A 16,880-nucleotide genomic window follows, 5' to 3' on the forward strand; every position below is an offset into this window, starting at 1 on the left:
TCTGGAAAAACCAGGACGTCCCAATTTTTTTCTTGCAAGAGAAAGGCGGCCATTTTGGACATAGTGATCATGTGCAATTTCACACCGCAAAAAGCTCCGGGACTGCAATCTCATGTGACACCCCAAAATGTGCATTGTTAGGCGCCATAACCAAAAAGGGGGGTGGTGGAATCACAGTTCAAAATCATGTGAAATCACAATGTCCAAAATGGCTGCCTTTTTTTCAAGAAAAAAACAGAAAATTGGTGTCACAGATGGTAGCGTCCCAAATTTTGCTGCCAGGGTGTTGGAGGGTATGATGCTACAGTGGTATCCCTCATTGGAGCCAGGATACAGTGGGGCAAAGTGGTAGTAAAGTTGTGGGGAGCAAGCTCTGGGTTGGCAGTGACCCCAAATTCACCACCACCACCACCACCTTTCTCCACGCCAACTCTTTCCCAACTAGCTCAGCATTGGCACCAGAACTCCACTGCTTCTTATCTGCAGACTGTTCTTCTATCTTTATCGCTTGGCAGCATAATGAATGCCATTAAGGCCGAAATACTGAAAGAGCAAACACAAAACAGAGTTAGCAACAAAACTCACTTCCAATCTATGACATTTTGTGATGGCTTTTAGTGAGCAGGGTTGCATCAGAGAATTTAATCCTGTCTTGAGTCTTCCAAGATGACCTGTTGAGTATATTTTGGGGTTTGCTTTTGTGTTTCGGTTTTTAAATACCCTGTGACGCTCCCTGTACTTTCAGAGCAGAAACCTAAATAATTACGCAAGAAATAAACTAAAATAGTACATGCTTTAGGCAAGGAGTGGCCTAAGAATATGTGGGAGCAGGAAAAGAATGCAAAGCACACCCATTCCTAATGAGTCTTTCTTAACAGCAAAATAGAGCAGCGTGCCAGCAGAGAGTCAACTTCAGATGTGGGAAAAAACTGCTCAAAGTATTTGTTAACTCAACAAGCATCTTCATATGTTCTGTAAACCACAGCAGTCCATCCACGGTCATATGGAGAGAATGATCAGGGGCAGAGGTCACATTTCCTCTGACTAAATGGAAAATGGTCAGTGGCTTCATGAATATGGGAGAAGAAATAACAAAACTGTCACCACCACATGGTCACAAATGGGACAGTTCAAAGCCCTTCTCCCTCACTGTCAACATCTAACAGATTTCCAGTTGCCCAGCATATATTAGAGCCAGCCACAGTCCAGTGGTTCCAATTTGGGGCCCAAGCCAATGCTTGGAAGTGGTCCCAGTCTGACCAGGGATGCTTCATCATCATTATCATCATCATCAAATTTGTATACTGCCCTTCATCTGTAGGTCTCAGGGAAGTTGCCAACCCAGATCCAAGCCCTGAACTGATCGGGAGGGGTAGATTGCAAAGTGCTTAATTAGGATTAAAAACCATAGAATTGTAGCATTGGGAGGGGCCCTAGTTAAACATGCAGTTAGGAGAAAGAGGTGCATAGGTCTCTTCCCCCCTGTTAACTTCACCATCAGAACGTTTGCCCTCCCCCTTTGACAGCCCCAGATGGTGCTGTGTAGACCAAATCTGACCCAGGGCTGTTTCAACCATCTCCAGTCAAATCCTGAATTTATCTGAGGGGAGAGAAACAGAAAATCAAGATGTGGGCCAGGATGGGGGAAGAGATTTTGTTCAGTTTGCATTTAGAAGCTAACCTCCTAAATTTGCAATTTCCTGAACAGTATGTGAACATCCATTGAAACTTGCACTTCTCTAAATTTTGCAATGCAATTCTCCAGACAAGCATTGTGTGCAAACCCCCCCCCCCCAATATATTGGTGAAAGTACCATGCAAAAACATATATATTAGCAAAAAATGCTTTTTACTAGGGCAAGTTGCTTTGCCAAAAAAAAAAAATGTTTACATTAGACAAAATTTGCATACAAATGTGCTTATTTGGAGAAATTTTCACTGAGCTGAATTTTCATGAAGTTAGGCTTTTTTTAAATTGCTTGAGAAATGTGGAGAATTCAAGGCTAGAAAAAAATAGAAAGCAGGGGGGGAGAAGTGAAACTGACAAGTTCATCCATGACTACTTGTGGGGGGATGGTATCAAGTCTACTGGAGAATGGCAAGGATGACTTTACTCTTAAAAGTAGCCTTTACCAACCTGGTGCCCCCCAGAAGTTGTTGGACCAGAACTCCACTTGTGCTGTGCTGGCAGGGGATGATGTTCAACAACATCCAGAGGGCACCAGGTTGGCAAAGGCTGGTCTGCAGGAGCACATCACAGTGAACCATTTTGTTACAGGCCCTATTTGCATCATATAAACCTTGAATAGATTGATGAAGGACTTTTCCTTACACAAGTTGGAACAAAATATGTCTGACTGACAGCTTTTATGTCGACGTGCAAGAGAAAAGAGAAAGAAGTCCATGACGTGGCTAATGAGAAAGAAGATAGCAAGCTGAAGAGAACACCACAGCTAATGGCAGATAAGAATGTGCCCCATATTCCTGCCGCAAATGTATGTCAGCTTAATTACGTTTCGTTTCCAGTCAAAATAATGACGCTGATGCTATCTCAATGTTTTCATTTCATTTCTAATTGCACAGTAAATATAGCTGCACAGCTAATCTCATAACAAGCCGTGTCGTAATGTATGTCCTTTTTTCCCTGCATGACCCAAAGCCTCTTTGTGTAGTAGACTTAATCATCACATTTTAAGGCTATAAATGCACAAGCAAGCTTTTGTTGAAATGTCAACTTGACATTCTGCACTTCATGTGGATCCTATGTAATTTGGGGCACTGTCCTTGCTTGATGATGAACTGGCACCAATTCAAATGGTTTTCTGCCCATTGGTAAGCAAAGGGAGTTGACCCAAACTTCTGCTGCCGGGTAGAAAGCTATATTCTCTCTTCCAGAGGCAACATTTCTCCTCCATCTTTAGGCTATCTAATGAAAAGCAGCATTGAAATGTTATAAATAAATAGGTTGATTAAACAATTGGTACACCATTGTTTGACTAACATTATCAGTCCATAGTTCAATACATCCCATGGCCTGTTGCTGCTCAGTATTGAAACATGGAATTCCTTGTACAGTGCAGTTGCACTGGTGCAGCTGTGGTGTTGAAAGTATACCTCCTAAATCCCTAGTGCAGGTGCCAGATCCAGTGCAAGATCAGAGCTTTGTGACGGCACTAGTTCAAAGGGCTACTTCACCATGTGACCAGTTCAAAATGACTTAGGAACAAATACTCTTGCTTTATGCATTTTTGACACAGGGTAGTCTCAGGTTTTTATGAAACTGCACACTCTAATAACTGGCATGAACTTCAAAGTTCTTGAAGCTGGTTTAATTCCACAACTGCAGAGAACTGCAGTTTGGTATGGAAGATATTTGTGGCATGCCTGGATTGATGTAAAGTGGAAAGCATGTGCTTGTTGGAGGGTTGTTTTCTGTTAATCATCTAAAAAGGACATGGCTGTGAATAGTGAAGTCTCTCTAAACTGATTTCACCAGGTCTTTTCTATGGGGGGAAAAGGGGTGGGGGAGAGAAACAAACACAAAAAATAAGCAGATTAAGCAGGGAGAAGGGAGAAGGGCCATATTCTATACCACAAAAAATCTGGAAAAATAGAAAGCAGAAATGAATTTATGGAACAGATTGCATTAGGGTGTGTTAAGACACTAGCCATTCAGGAAAATGCACTTCAGACACTAGCAGATAGCTGTTGGTTCACTTTATTTTTCCATACAGAAACAGAAGCAATGGAAGAGGTTATGTGATGCTTGGCATATTACTGCGCTCTCTCTCGCTCTCGCTCTCGCTCTCTCGCTCTCCCTCTCTCCCTCTCTCCCTCTTTCTTTCTTTTCTTATTCTTTCTCTCTTGTTACAAATGAGGCACCTACCTGGATACGTTTTCTTCAGTAATTGTATCAGAGCCAAACCTAGAAGATGTTCTGTCCAGAGGAATCTGAGTGTTGCTGGGAGAATTTTATCAGTGCTGGCCCCATTACCCCAGAAAGTGTGTGATTGTGAAAGGGCTGTTCATTACAGAGCTCATCTAAATTCCCCAAGTACATACTTTTCCGTTTGCAGCTCATACAAAGGTGGAAGGAAATGAATTCACAGATCTATTATGTATACAGCCAGTAACAAAAAGCTAAGCAGATATGTTATGTTTTACCTTTCAGGAAAGGGTCTTCTGGTGCGGCATTATAAATGATTATTGTTTCAGCTGCTGTATTAGGTGTATTAGTTTGACTTTTGCAGCAAATGAAGGGGAAAGGGGTGTGAGAGAGAGCTGCTCACAGATGACAGGCTGGGTATTCTATCCATATTCTGTTTTTGGCTGGGAAATTAATTATATACTATTTATTACCATTATTTATACCCCACCTTTTGAAATAAAATCCTTCCAAGGCAGCTTACAAGTAACAGGCACACCATACATTCAAAGCACTCATACGAGTCATGGGTTCCCCCAAAGAATTCTGGGAACTGTCATTTGTTCAGCGCGGTAAGAGGCGCAAGTTAATGTTATGGTCAACATGGTGCTCACTTCTTTGCCTATAGTGCAATTATAAGAGAAATTGTTCACAGGCACCAGCTGGAAAATAAGGCTGTGTAAACACCATGCATTTAAAGCATATTTCTCCCCCCCCCCAAAAAAAATAATTCCTGTGAACTGTCATCTACCCCTCTCAGAGCTGCCATTCCCAGCATCCTTCAGAAACAACAGTTCCCATGATTCTTAGGGTGGGGGGGATATGGTTTAAATGTATGCTGTGGGTGTTACATGATGCAAGGGGACCTTAGTTTAATGAGAACTGGATCTTCTTTTGCAGCCTCTGTCTCAAAATGCATATGGTTTCCTCATTCTTGCAGTACTGCAGCCCAGGGTGCACACACAAACAGACTTTGTTTTCATCTTCCCACATCAACGCAACCTCACCATTCCTATTCTTCAAATTGTCCCTCCCTGGATCGACCATTGTATTTGCTTTCCATAAAGTGTTTTCTCACTTGGGAAGGGTACAGAGTAAATTATTCACAAGGGAAAGGGGGTGGCGGAGAAGCCAGGATGATTAATGCATGTGTTTTTCTAAAAACCACACACCCAACAACTATGTGGCTGTTCTAAAAGGAGGAAGGCATTTATTGCTCGCTTCTTGCTGGTGCAATGTGTACCTTGTCCATGTTGGGGACACTGGAATATAAAAGAGTACGGGAACTTCCTTTGCCAAGTAAAAGGGAGTAGAGCTAAACAATATCTGTTTGAACAATAGAAGTGTTTTTGCTCCCAAATTGCCCTTCCAAAATTATATAATGAGAGGAGGGAGTTGGAAGATTAATAAAGTAGAAGCATGTCTGTTTTGTTCAGCTGGCAATGGAGTTATTCGTTAATTAACCATTGATAATTATGCATTTTTTCATAAATATATTTAAGGGCCAAGAGAAGGTGAGATCAGTCAGCCCTGAGCTGGGCAAAAATCCCTCCTTGTAGCTTGCCACTGTGAGAACAGAGACAGAATTTTCAATACTTGTAAATATCCCAAAAGAAATACCACATGTAAGCATACTTCTCTCATGATTCTAGTTTCATCCTCCACATACCTGTTTCATCCCATTTCCTCCTCAACAACCTCTCCAAGGGTTTCATAACAACCTACTGTCCGTGGTGCCCTCAATACAATAGCATGTCTCTCACGCAGTCTCTCCCTGTGACCTTTAACTTCCACAGCACCTCAGAAGAGAGTTTGCATACACAGTCATTGCAAGCTGAGTTATTTGGCTGTTCCTGCCAAAGAGAAGCACGAAGTCTTGGCAGAACATGTTGAATCTGAGAAACTTTACTTTGAACTTATGCATCCCTCGGGGAATGAGGGAACGGAAAAACTAACATGAAACGGAAATATTTCTTCGCAACAAAAAAATGCTACAAGAAAACCGAATATCTAAAGCTGGTGCATATTAAACAGGTATTTGACTCCTTCAGAGCTACCTTCCTTTATTTTTACTGGGGATAGTGTGACAGAAAGGCAATGTTAAATAGAGCATTAAGCATACGAATTTCAAAACCTAGGTTCGTACCCAATGGTGTGTTTATGTGCGCGGAAAAGGTAAGTGCTCGCACAAGCAAAGGCACACAATTTTTGCCAATCTACAGCAGCCCTAAGGAGTGTATCAAATGCCATTGCAGAGGGCTATCCAATTCAAGGTGTATAGGGGAGGGCTGCAGTGGGTAGCAGGGACTGGCAAAAACCGACTGCCACGTCTTATGCAAGCAGAAGTGCTTTTCATTAGTGGTCATCATTGGATGCAGCTGGGCCATAGTACGTGACAGCCAAGGGAAGTCACAAAACTCTAATGTTTGGGCCTTTTTGTTATACAGTGATTATTTCACTTCCATTGGTGGCACAGAGTCCTAAATGCAACATGGAAATTCCATAAAATTTAGGTTCAAAACGTATTTTTTTGAAATTCAAAGCAAGCTCAGACACATTTGTAACAGGTAACAACACAATTCATTTTGTCAAGAGTGACCCAGTGATATGATCTAAGAGTGCTGTTGTTAGGTGGTGACTCAGGGGTAGGGATGGGTGAGACATTTTATGGTGTTCACATTTAAAGGCAAACTTTCCTAACGCATGCTTTCCAAACTGATACAAGAACCATAATACACCCATCCTTCCAAATTTGCACTTTGCTGAGTTGCATAGTTGTTCTCCAACCAAGCAATGTGTATCAAAATGCATATAGCATTGCAGAGTGCACAAAGAAATGCATGTGTTCAAGAAAGTAACATACAAAAATGCATTACGGTAGGAAAAATTGTAAAACCGGTATATGTTTACTTTGCAAACAGGGTGGCTCTCTCTCTCCATGCAGTATGACACAAGGCTAGTGAAACCCCAGCTATGTACCATCCTAATTTGCTCAGAGGCCTAAATTTGCATCTGTACATTATAAATTAGCACGTGTAAATTGTATGCAAATGTGCATCATGGGCTTGTACCCTGAGTCTTTTAAGTACCGAGCAACCCTCCATCACCTAAGCATGTTGTGAATGTAGGACATTATGAGTACAGCAAGGGCTAGCTAATAATGCACACATGTCCTTAATTGCCCTGCAATTCCTAGTATGTTTTTGTGGAGATTAACACTCTTTGCCAGGATATTCAATGGATCAAAAATCCCCAAACCAGGAAATTCTTATATTACAACATTTATTAATGGTACAAATAAAACAAACAAATATAATACACAGAAGAAATCTGGGGAAATACGTATTAATAAAATGTGCTGATTACACAGAAAGTGAGAGGGGAAAGAATAATGAAAGACAAGGTGGGACTTAGCATACCACACTGAAAGCAATGAAATTTAAGAGTAGCGTGCACAACATTTTTATATTAAGGGACACATTTTAAAAGGAGGTAAAAGCAAATGCAGAAATGCAAAATAGTGTGTAAATGTTGTAAATGTTATGGCAGTAACAAAGATAAGAAGGATCTCGACATTTATGTATATGGAGCTTATGGTAAAATGTCAATAACTGTTGACTGCTCTAGGAATGGGAATATTGACAATTACCAAAAGGTTGCCAAGAAGAGAGAGGAGTAAATGGTCTTACTGGCATGGATGAAGGGAAAGGGCAACCAGCCTTGAACAGAGCCACACTATCAGGGTGGCAGACTGAGATTAGCAAATCACCATGACCATAAGCATGATCGGGTTAAAGGAAAAGTTGTGGAACCTGTTTCCCTGGAGTTAGTGCAAGTGAGACTAAACAAACATTGGAGTACAGATAAGGTAAGATTCCTGTTTTATGTGTTATGTACAGTCTTATACAGCACTGAAGTAGCCTGAATATCTGTCACGTTTACCCTGGCATGAGGCAGATCACTGAAAGCCGCATATTGATTTACCCAAGACAATCTATTGCATCCAATCTCCATTTATCTGAAGGGCTGTTGTATGGAAGATGGATCAAGATGGATTCTAACTAAACATTAGTATAGGGCTGCCATACATCTGGATTTTGGGGTCTTCCTAAAAAAAATCTCACCTTTCTGATGGTAAGAGCTGTTTGACCATGGAACAGACTACTCTTCCAGGCCTCCAAAATCTGCCCAGGATTTTCTCTACTGGACCATAAAAAGCAGCAGTCCTTAAGTGACACAGCTCCATTTAACTTTGACATCCTAACATTGCCCAATAACAATGAGAAGTTTGTTTTGAAAAGACTGTTCTTGTAAGCTCCTGCAAGGAAAACGAAAACAGTGGTGCCAGTCTATCTACTTTGAATCCCTTTAAAGAGGAAAATGAAAATCTTAGTGCCTTTCATGTTGAGAAAACCAAACTTAATACATCTAGGTCATGCTAAATTTGTGCCAGGAAAGCTTGCAGATATTCTAACAGCCAAAGTAATTGTTAAAGAAAATGATTTAAGAGATCTGAGAACAAAAAGGAGATGGAAAAAACTGAAAGCCTCTGTAACTGACACCTCCATCTTCAACGTGCTACAGTGAAGCAGTTACAACTGCTTGCCCTATTAGAATTGTCTTTTTATTACCTAATTATTATTGGTTTGAATATTGAAATATGTATGCATTAGCCTCTCTTTGAATCAACCCACCAAGACTCAGGGGCTGATAAATATGAGCAATGTAGGCATGACTGTTGAGGGTAGCTATACCATGCAAGAATGTTTTTTTTTTGAATTAATATATATTTATATTGATTAATTAAAAAAATAAAGCTATGCCCTGACTCATAACACATATATACTTTGCTCTAATCCAAGGGCAATTTAAAACAATTAATATATAAAAATTAGAGGAAACAGAGCAGCTACTAGGCGAAATAATTTCACTTTACAGGCTGAAAGCTCATTTCTTAATACGTGGCCTAGAACATTCTTCGAGTCTCTCTACAGAACATAGTTTCTTTTCTTATTTTGGATGCAGTATGTGGCTTTGGGGCAATGAAGGCATGCCAGTAATGGAGTTGGTGTGGGCAGCAGGCATAGGAACATTTTTGTTGTTGATGTCTTAAATTTAAAAGTACGCTGCTGGGAGGATGCACTGGCAATAACTACATACATAGGCATTTTCTGTTGTCAGGTGAAACATAAATTTCACTTACGACTCCTTACAGAATTTTATGTTTTAAAATTCTTTCAAAACGGTCTATTTTTTGTCTAAGTGGATTTGCTTAAACAATGTATGAGAACTGCCCGGTACATGGAAATGCACATAACAAAACACTGACAGCCACTTCTCTTAGGGAAAAGAAACTTAGCTGGGAGCTGTGGTGATTTGATGCAGAGATGTGGCTGAGACTGCATAACACTTTCCTGCCCTGCCAGCTTTCTGTCACAAATCACTCGCTGGTACTTCCGGATGCATGCTTGCAAAGGGAAGCATATGTCTGGGATCAAGGCCAAACCAAGACATTTTTGGTGCCTGGGGCAGAGGGAAAGATGGTGCCCGTCCTCCCATTCTATGAATAAAAACCAACAGTTGAATCTTACCATAACGCTGGGGACAGGACACCATTCTCCACTACCCCTTAGGGCATGGGTAGGCAAACTAAGGCCCAGGGGCCGGGGCCGGCCCAATCGCCTTCTAAATCCAACCCACAAATGGTCTGGGAATCAGCGTGTTTTTACATGAGTAGAATGTGTCCTTTTATTTAAAATGCATCTCTGGGTTATTTGTGGGGCCCGCCTGGTGTTTTACATGAGTAGAATGTGTGCTTTTATTTGTGGGGCATAGGAATTCATTCATTTCCCTCCAAAAAAAATATAGTCCGGCCCTCCACAAGGTCTGAGGGACAGTGGACCAGCCCCCTGCTGAAAAAGTTTGCTGACCCCTGCCTTAGGGCAATAGGATAGCTTAAGGGGCAATCAGCAGACCATGTGACACACACAGCTCTGTCCTATAACAGCTTGCCAGCAACTGATCTTCTCCACGCACACCAGCATCTGCTGTCTGAGGCAGCTCTGTCTAAGAGTAGGACCGGCCCCATCTAGGATTCTGCACAGGCAGAGAGGGAGAAAGTGAAAATGTGGTGGGGAGAAAAGAGTTAAGGACTCCTCTTTCTGCTGATAGAAACCATAAAAATGTCATCATTTTGGATTGGAAACATGTGTTTGCTGAGACGCTGCCTAATTTGCCCTGCAATCTGAACATTGTGCTTAGTGCCACAAAAAAGAGACAAATCCTAATGAGGCAAAAAAATAAAAAAATAAAAGTCACCCTCAAAGGTTCCCTCCTCCCATGAGTTATGAAAGAACTAAAGGACAAGCTTAAAGTCTTGCTGAGCAGATGCATCCAGGGGTTTAAAATGTATTTATATTCTGCTGTGAAAGCTGAACGTGTTCCTATGACATGGCTGAAAAAGAAATCTGGAAATTGCTTTAATGGAGAAAACTGGATTATATGACTTGGTTCCACCCCGCCGCTCCAGCTCCATCGTCAAGTTTGCTCTTCCGTTCTGGTCAGCTGTGCAAACTAGAGGAAACTGTGTGATTAAAATGAACGATCCCATGAGGAATAAGAACAAACATGGAAAGCATTGGCTCACTCAGCCCATAACTGCTAGAGGAAGAACTGAGGTCAGTATTGCCCTGGCCTCTGGGTAACCAAATGTCTGCCATTCGTTCAAAAATATTTCCTTTCACTGTAATCCAGTTGGTTTCTGGTTGTGTTCTGCTATGGCAAAGAATGGTGGGAGCTTTGGGAAGGGGGGGGGGTGTTTCACTGCAGCAGCCATGTCTAACCAGATCATGATGGCCTCTTTTCTCAAAAAGTGGTGATTTGCCTCAGAGAAGGGAGAGTAGAGAAAGAAGCACTTAACCCTTCTCCTGCCTGAACTCTCTTCCCTACCTGCTTTTATCCCAGTGTCATTCCACAGTATGTTTGGGAGTTAAACATGAATCTGGAACACTGGCAGAAGTGGGAAAGAATTTGAGAGTTTGTTTGTTTTTTACAAAAAGCAACCGGCAAGAGAAAGATGAAGCAATCCCTTCTCCCTGGTCCCTTTCATAGCGCTCAGCAAGATCATGGCTACAGCTCATTGTTAGTGAGGAGAGACTTGAACCATAAGTCCTGGTCTGAATGGCATGCTAAGCCAGAGCTTAGCTTACCATGGCACAGTAGCAAAGGGGGCAGTGGAGGAGTAAAGGGGATGCAAGCTCCTTTCCAAGACTCCCCACGTTAGTGAAGTCCAGTAAACCATAGTTTGGCTTACTGTGTTGTGAGAAGAAGCCCTGGCCTGTGAGCAACTAACATCCAGGCAAGGATATTCAGCTGCAGAGTGGCAGCTGAAACATCTGGAGACTAGGGGAAACCTTCACCTGAAATCTCCTGCATCTGCCACCAGAGTTGGGAGCTGTGAGAGACAGTGCTAGTCCACTGAAGAAACCCTGGCCTGCCAGGGACATAACCCCTGGTTTACTGCGCCATGTGAACCAGGCCTTTAAGTGAATTGCTAAAACTTAAGACTGGAGCAGCATGAAGCTTGAGTACAGAACGTTCACCAGTAGACTTGACGTATAAAAGGTTATCATTAAATAATCTCTGGTGAAAGGCCTTCAGACTTTCTGCTGTAGTTTTTATGACTCCAATAAAACCTAATCAAAACATTTTCTCAACTCTGCTAGATGTCGATTTTTTTACCTCATAGACACCTGCTGCAGAATGAGGTGGTAGAATGGACTGTACCACTTAAGACTGCACACAGCTAGAGTAATATTTGTGAATGGTTCCCCATGCTAATAAAAAAGTCACTGCAATAAGAAAACAAATACAGCAAAGATAGGGTTGGGATAGCACTTTTCTCCCTGAAAAGACTAGTCTGATTTAATTGTAGTGATCACCTGCTTGTTTTTTTTATATAGGAGAGCATTCAAAAAATAGCTCCCCATCTGCAACTCAAATATTCTACTCCACCAAGGCCCCTTTGTTCCTCCATTGAAGTTCATGAAATGGGGTCATAATGTGCAAATCACTGCCATGTGTACATTTGCAAAAATATGTGTTTGTTTCCTTCATGTTGCACCTTTTAAAATATGGCCTCGGGCATCCATTTTTTATGCAGCATATGAGTTGAAGATCTAGGTCCAATAGTATCGCATGAAGCAGTTTGGCAATAGGAAGTGTCTGGCCCAAGCCAACACAGGGATACCCAACAAATCTACACTACCAACTTCTTAAGCTATGGAACTGGAACAAATGTCTTGAAGGAGCTGCAGTAGTCAGATGTTGCTTTTATAGGGGGAAAAACAAAGATATCCACAACACTCACAACTGAAAATTCAGATGAAGAAAGTGGGTCTGTGCAACTGCTTGAAAAAAAATGTGGACCAAAATTCTGTACCAAAGCATTGCAATGTCAGGTGGCTTTTATGATAGCGCAAGTCAGGGATAGCCAATACTGTGTTTCCAGAGGCAACTCCCACCAGCTCCAGCCAGCATGGCCAACGGTCAGGGATTATGGAAACTGCAGTCCAACAATATGTGGATGGTACTATATTAGCTTGACATAAGCCAGTGTTTCCCAAACGTTTTTGGGCAACGGCACACCTGTTTACTGAAAAAAAATCTCGCGGCACACCACCATTAAAGCCCCGCCCCGTGACGTCAGCGCGCAGCGTCACGCCGGGAGGGACGCACAAAAGTGAAAGTTTTTTCCCTCGGCAGCTCCTCTCAGCTGCACTCAATCCGCCTCGGAGCGCAGCCTCTCTCTGGCTCTCCCTCCGCGCAGGCTGAGGGAGGGAGGGAGGGGCGCGTGTGACCCGTCTCTGCTGGGAGACCAAACCCAGCGAGGCAGAGTCGCGCGGAGGCGCCCAGGCAGCGCTGCCGGCTGCGAGGAGGAGCGCCAGGCAGCAGCAGGAGGCGCGGCCTCTCCTCGCCGCCGCCGCCCCGCCTCTCGCCGCCCGACTCGCCCGCCTCCCTCCAGGCATCTCGCGGCACACCAGCCGATGTCTCACGGCACACTCGTGTGCCGCGGAACACCGGTTGGGAAACACTGACATAAGCTAATGTCAAGGTTGGTGATCTGGAGGCCTGCTGATGGTTCCACAGGTAATCAGAAAGATAATGTTGCATCTCAGTAAGTTGTGCAGACTGGTGAGCCAGGCAAGACAGCTTTATATGACCAGATATGAATCTATTGCTTCTTTGTATCACTTGTAAAACTCACTTCTTTTGAGCTTGGTTCTATGAGGCCCCAAAGATCTTCAAGCCTTGCTCAGGAGAACTCTGCTGGCATATCTATGTGACATTGTGTCTAGTCAGGGGCTGTGTAGGGGAAGTGCTGCCCTGCACTTTGAGAGAAGTTGTGTGGTTTAAACGTGCATAGAATACTGTATGTTTTTAATGTATGGTGTGAACCTGCCCTGTCATTCATGGTGTGCTTATTCAAAATCACTTAGGTCATTTTCTTCCTTTCTTTGATTTGAACAGCTCTTATATTTAATGCCAAATGGCTGCGCAAAGATAAATTACATCATTTATCATAGCTGGCTGGCTAAAATATCAAACTTCATGTAAATAATTTGGCTTTGTGAAGCAGATCTTGCGAAAACTGGTCTGCTTGCTTAAGAAGAGGAAGATTCTGTTTAATATTTTTTTTAAATACCACATTTTATTTAAAATAAAGGACAACCAGTATTGTATACTTTGGAATCAAAATTTTTTTTATGTTATAAGACCGCATTGCATTTTCCAATTGGTCCTTGTGTTTAGCTGCATGGACAGAATATTTTGTCTTATACAGCAACTTTTTCTTTTGCGCTAGCTTAATTTCATCCTCTTATCAGGTGCTGCACTGTTCTACGAAAAGGCAGTGGCATTACTGCTGAGTCATAGCAGCAGATGGCTTCTTATGGTCTTTTCAGATGACCGGAAAAAATAGATTTTAGTTCAGTAGCAGTAGCCCTGCCAGCATTAGTAAGTGCATTATCCTGACCTCACAAAATGAATCAAGTGTATCTTTGCTGCAGCGGGGGGATGCTGTTGCAGTCATGACAAATAATCTGTTTGGAGGGGGAATAACGCACTCTTCATTGGAGAGAAGTGGTATATTGTTGTTTCCGAAAGGGGGAGGAAAAAAATAAATCCTTTAAAAACATTCATAAAATGGTGCAGTCGTGGAGATGTTGCCCATTGCTAAAAATGTTTTGGGCATTATCTGGTTGACACCAGAGATATTTGAGGAACCATGTGTTGTGTCCAGACTCCACTAGGAGTCTCAAAAATAACACATAGCAGACCTGAGATGTTCAAAAGTGAACACACTCCAGAGAGTTGTAGATTGTTTCTACACTAACTGTTTTCTTTGGAATGTACATACCGGTAACTCATTCTCTCAGGTTTTATGGAGAACCTGGAGGTCATTCCTAACAAACTATTGCAATCTGCTGTATCTGAGTTGCCTCCCATCCTTTTTCACACCTGATTTGTGGTAAAAAAAAAAAATTCAAAAAATTTCAAAAGGCAATTGTAAAGGTAAGGTAAAAGGTAAGGTAAAGGACTCCAGTCAAAGGTGACTATGGGATTGCGGCGCTCATCTCACTTCAGGCTAACGGAGCTGGCATTTGTCCACAGATAGCTTTCCGGGTCGTGTGGCCAGCATGACTAAACCGCTTCTGGCGCAACACCATGATGGAAGCCAGAGCACACGGAAATGCTGTTTACCTTCCCGCTGGAGCGGTACCTATTTATCTACTTGCACTGGCATGCTTTCAAACTGCTAGGTTGGCAGGAGCTGGGATAGAGCAACGGGAGCTCAACCCGCTGTGCAGATTTGAACCGCTGACATTCCAATCAGCAAGCCCAAGAGGCTCAGTGATTTAGACCACAATGCCACCTGCTTCCATAAAAAGCAATTGTAACACTTGTCCAGTGTGGCCTCTTAAAGAGCTGCTGTGGCTTTTCTCTCTTCAATTGGTCACTTAATTTCATAGTTTCCTGCTTATCTGTTTTGGCTTCTGCCCATTAAATTAGTTTCTTCCTGTTCACTCTTATGGCATTGGCATTCCTGAAGTGGTCATACATTAATCAATGAGTTAATTACTGGTTTCCTTTTTGCAGCTAGAACAATTGCTAATGATTTCCCTCCCTATTTTAAAATTCCAGCTGTTTAATAAACATTACACCACTTTGGATGCAGAATTCCAAAGAAAGGCTTACTAGGAGGAAAACCCCTGGGGTACCCCACAACAGCTAAGAACTGAACGTCTATTATACAGCATATAATTTATTTGCTCTACTAATTGTATAGTTCCACATTAAACATAATAAAATTTGTCTAAGGATTTTTTCTGGGAAAGGGACCATTAAGATCTTGATAACAAGAGGTACAGATGGTCAAAACAGATTTTTAAATATTCTTAACCCATTCCCTCAATAGAGTATGGTGAGAGATCTACTGTTTTAAAAAAGCCCAGTGTAATATAACAAACATATACTCAAAATAAGCTAAAATAACCCCAAAGCTGCTTACTGTAAATTTCCTCAACACCACCCTAGGGTAATTATCACCTTGTAAAGAATATCAGTTAAGAGACCATAGTCGAGGGGCAGTCCCCAAGAAGACCATAATTTAAAAGCCCTCAAAATCCTGAGAACTGTAGTTCATTAAGAGTACAGGGAATCATGGGTTTGTGAGGGGCAAACTACAGTTCCCAGGGTTATTTGGTAGGGAGGATATGTCCTCTATATATGCTCTAAATGGATGGTGTGTGTGTGACCTTCATGTGACATTGCTGATCAAATTCAACACACGAATTATACAATTAAAGTGAGTTCTTTGTTAAGCTTAAAGGGCTGCATCAAAACACAAGGGTGGAAGCTGCCTTTAAGGGCTTCAGAGCTTTATAGGTCAACACAACAACTTGGAATTATATGGCTTGGGCAGGAGGACACACCGAAAGCTGAAGTAGACACTGGAGTAGTGGTATAAGAAGCTTTTAGTGGTAAGGCATTAACTGGTGATCTATCTGCAGGTAAAGGCCAGTTTCATGACTAGTGAATATAAATCTTGTGATGCCTAAAAGCATTTCATCTTTATTCAACACTAGAGGGTACTTCACAGGTCAGTTGCTCTAGGAAAGTGTAGAGGAACACGACATAGATTTTGTTATATAATTGCTGTGTGTTTATCAGTAGGATAGGCTTTCAGACATCAAGCTATCACTCTAGAACTGCCCGTTTTTAAAGAATAAAGACAGAGGCTGATTTGTTCATCTCCAGAACTATAGTTGCATGATAACTGGATACAGCTTGCTTGGGATATCTGAGAAACTACTTCCCATTTCATTCCACTGGAACAACTCACTATGAGATGCCAAGTATGGAATATGCTGTCTTATCAAGCAACAATAGCTACAAAAAAAAAGCATAACCACTTTAACATGGTAAAACTAGCTGTATGCAAATAATCAAGTGTTCCTTTAGCCTGAGCATGGAGGAAAGGACAGAAGCAGGGTGTAAAATGGAAGTTTAGGACTGTCATTTCCAGCAATTTGCATGTGATATAGGACTTTATTCTCACCACCACCCCCAACAAAGGGAAAATTGTTTTTTCAGGGCAGACAACTCTGCAGAATCTTAAGTGCAGTCTTTGTTCAACACTAACTTTAGCTATTAGGCAGTATAGAAGCATGGTTTTATCTTTCAGCAAAGGATTAGTCCATTCCACTCCCATCAAATATAGTCTTTGCCATCCATATATTTAATTGCCTGTATTTTAAAAATATCTTTCTTCTAAATTATAATGTGGAGATTATCATTCTCAAAAGTGATGATGGAACAAGCTGTACAACTATGAAGAAGTGTTCTATCAAATATTTCAACAAGCTGTGGAAGAGATACACACACTGTTGTGGTG

This window comes from Podarcis liolepis (assembly GCF_965112155.1).
Source record: "Podarcis liolepis genome assembly, chromosome: 9".
Classification (NCBI taxonomy): domain Eukaryota; kingdom Metazoa; phylum Chordata; class Lepidosauria; order Squamata; family Lacertidae; genus Podarcis; species Podarcis liolepis.